This window comes from Triticum aestivum, unplaced genomic scaffold, assembly GCF_018294505.1.
Source record: "Triticum aestivum cultivar Chinese Spring unplaced genomic scaffold, IWGSC CS RefSeq v2.1 scaffold200619, whole genome shotgun sequence".
Lineage (NCBI taxonomy): Eukaryota > Viridiplantae > Streptophyta > Magnoliopsida > Poales > Poaceae > Triticum > Triticum aestivum.
This window is the reverse complement of record NW_025239031.1, coordinates 1-3761: the sequence shown is the minus strand read 5'-3', so window position 1 is coordinate 3761 and position 3761 is coordinate 1. Positions and strand designations below refer to the sequence as shown.

Sequence of the window (3761 nt, the reverse complement as noted above, 5' to 3'; positions counted from 1 at the left end):
TTTAGGGAGGCTAGACGGTGATCTCATGGATTGAGATATGGAACAAGTGGTGCTCAATGTTGTTGGTGAGTCTATAACTTTTCTATCCAGGAATCTAGTGCGGCACGACAGGAGCAGGCACATTGATATAATGCATCATTTCATAAAGGATTGCCGCGAAAAAAAGGTAAGACGGAGGTCAACTATATTCGTACCGATGATCAGCTAACAGACATCCTAAACAGATATTTGAGAGGGCGGAAGTTCATGAAGATGGGAAGAAGGATTGGCGTCGATGTAACGTGACGACCTCGCTAAGGGTAGGAATATGAAACTGATACTTTGCCTTTTCAAACAATTGTCAGGTCTAAAAATAAATTTTCATAAGATTGAATTGTTCTGCTTTGGACGTGCTAAATAGGAACAAGACGCTTATAGACAATTGTTCGGGTGTGAAATGATTTCTTTCCCATTTTGCTACCTAGGGATTGTGATTCATCAACAATAGGCTTTACAATAAAGAATGGGAATGTATTGCGGATCGTTTCGTAAAAAAGCTAAGCTGCTGGAAGCGCAAGCTTATGTCTTACGGAGGTAGGCTCATGTTAATAAACTCGGTATAAACAAGTATGTCTATGTTCCTTCTATCTTTGTTTGAAGTGCCTGTAGGGGTACGGAAAAGGTTAGATTTTTACCGGTGCCGAGTCTTCTGGGAAAGTGATGAGGCTAAAATGAAATATAAATTAACCAGATGGGACGACATTTGCAGGCCCATGAACCAAGGAGGGCTAAGGGTTGAGAATTTGGAAATCAGAAACAAATGCCTAATGAGAAAATGGCTATATAGGCTATCTACCGAGTCAGATATTCAAGAAGAAAACCTTGACATATCAGATTTTTTTTTCATAAGATGCTATGTGAATGAACTGAAGGACAACATTAAAGCTCAACTCAGATCATTAAGAGCAGCTTCCCTCACTGATGCACTTTTTTGAACCGTAAACTGTAGGTAATTTTCAGTAAACCAAATAAGTAAATATGTAGAAACAATTCCTGCTGTAGGAAAACTCGCTGATCCATATTGGAAAGCAAAGGAAATGGAACAATTTTAGCCAGTTAAAAACCGTTGTTTTTGGTGTGCGTGTGGAATATGCCGATTCTTTTTGTGAGCCGTGTGTTTTCTGGGCTGTGCTCGGGTTATACAAAACTAAGCCGTGGGCGTGTGCTCATGTTACACAAGGCAAAGCCATGTACCCAAAAAATAACACTCGGCTTACGGCCGGCATAAAAACTAGTAGGCAACATGTGTAAACACTTGTAAGTGTGCGAAATGGATATTTATTTATTACATACACGAGTAACAGGCGATGACAACACACGAGCAGGTACTAGTGATCACTACCGCTTCAGCAGCTTAGGTTCTCATACATTCTCGGCAAGTTGTTTCTCCAAGTCCTGCAGGAAGCCTTCGCTGCAAGGACCATGTACCAAGACTCGCTTGAGACCAACTATATTCTCTAGCTCTTCAATCCGCAGACAAGACGGTTCACCACAGGAGCTGCAGCAGTAGATGCTGATTATTTGGACTTTGGTCCGAATTCCAAATTTTACCGTTGAGCTGACGTTGCTGTAGCCAATCCTCAGGGCTTTGAGTCCAAGATCTACGGCATCGAACCTACAAAGCCAATTGAGGTTCTCCCCCTTAATTGGCTTGATACGAAGACGAGTACGAAAGCTAAGGCTGCTACATACGATCTCTATGTCCTCTTGACTTGATATAGTAAACTCATGATCTAAGTTTTGGAGGCAAGGAAGTTTCTTCTTCCAAACCGGCCTTATGCATGCACCACCTCTTGCAGTACTAGTGTAAAGTACCTTAAGCTTCTTCAGGGTCTTGGGAGGCTTGATCATCTTGTCAAAAGAAGCAAAATCATAGCTATCATCTCCCTCCAGCAGCACCAGTTGCAGCGACAATGACTCGAGATGAGGGAGGTTGCCCGAGATGGCAGAACACATTCTGTCCCAGTTTTTACTGTTGATGCCGGACAGCCCAAGCTTGCGCAGCTGAGTAAGCTTCTTGAGCTCCTTAAGGAGGTTGAGGCCACCTTTCCCACCTGCAATATTCACAACACCAAGTGTATGCAAGTTTGTCAGCATCCCAATCTCCTTTGCAGCAGCAGAAGAAACCTCAACTCCGCCGCCATTTGCTTCAACACGCAAGCGTCTGTGCTGATTCTTGAACAGACACCAGCTGCTGCAGGGTTTTCTCAAATCACGTGCCATACTCTTCTTCCATGAGCATGTTGATGTTGATGCCTCCGGGACCTCCCCTGCTACTGCTGCTGTGTCTAGGAGGAAGGGGCTCGTTCCACTATGAACGTCATCTTGTGTTGCTACTGTTGGTGCTGATCGTAGTGGTGGTAGTGTCCTTGGTGATGCCCCGTCGTCCACCCCTGATGCTGATGCTGATGCACCTTCTTTTTCTTCATCTTCTTCTTCTGGTGGTTGTGGTTGCGGTGACGTTCCTACACGAATGTACTGCAGCTTGTGTAGCTTGGTGATGACAGCAGCAGGCAACTCGACTATGGAAGTGTGCCTGGCATCAAGAGTCTCCAGTTGATTCATGGCACCCAATGAATCAGGGAGAAAAGTGATGTGCGTGCATCCTCGCACTGACAGGAACTTGAGGCGAGGAAACTTCTTCCCGATCAACTCCAGATCATCATCTGTTACTACACCAGTATCTTGCTTCTTTTTTAATTTCTCATCAGTGCAATGTGATTCTGGTTTACAACTGGTGCCCTCCAGAACATCATCTGATACTACACTAGTAGCATCTGATTCTGGTTCACTACTGGTGCCCTCGAGATCATCACCTGTTACTACACAGGTAGCATCTGATTCTGGTTCACTACAGGTGTCCTCCAGATTAAGCACCCGAAGCACCTTCATCTTGTCAGAGATGAGGAATGGCATCCACTTCCCGACTACTGTCGAAGATCGTAGCCGTGACAAGTCAATGCTGCTGAATACATCAACATCTCTGTCCCAGCTTCTCCTTATTGTGAGATGTTGTCCAGTGAGTCGCGAGCTTGGGCTGCATCTGCCCTCCAGTTCAAACACAAGGTTATCTTCCATTTGCTGTGACTTTATGTATTCATGGAAGAAACTATTAACCTTGTACCTTCTTCCTACCCTCTTTGATGTACCAGGATCCTCCTGGTATAATATGTCCAACCTCATGAGATCGCGCAAAATTTTTCCTGCCTTCTCCTCCGTGATAGCACCACCACCAAGGGAGTAACCCTCTGCAATCCACCGCTGGATCAAATGCCTCAACCTAATGCTTTTGTTTGCAGGGAATACTGACAGATAGAAGATACATGTCTTGAGTTCATTTGACCATACTACAAAATAGGATTGCATCTGACGGAATAGGCCCCTCAATCTCGGGAAACCCTTCATAATTCCCATGAAGTCAGAATTTATCAACTCCAAGACAGAAGGGTCCGATGACCATCGAGTGACCCACTCACAGAGAGCGACTATTACTCCTGGATACCCGCCACACTTGGGCATGGCTTTTTTCAGAATCTCCTCTTCCACCGGTCGGAACGTCTCTTGAGTTCTCTACACAATTCAGAGAGAAGTTAATTTGATTAATTTTGAAATTTAAACATGGGTCGCTACGACATACAGATACAGTACATCCTCAGTGTTCATTGGAGGGGGGAGAGAGAGAGAAAGAGAGAGAGAGAGAGAGAGAGAGAGAGAGAGAGAGA

General features: G+C 44.6%; 1 pseudogene; it reads right to left on the bottom strand.

Annotated features, from left to right (window-relative positions):
• Positions 1-1377: 1377 nt before the first annotated feature.
• LOC123176690 (disease resistance protein PIK6-NP-like) lies at positions 1378-3558 on the bottom strand (annotated as a pseudogene).
• Between the last annotated feature and the right edge of the window lie 203 nt (positions 3559-3761).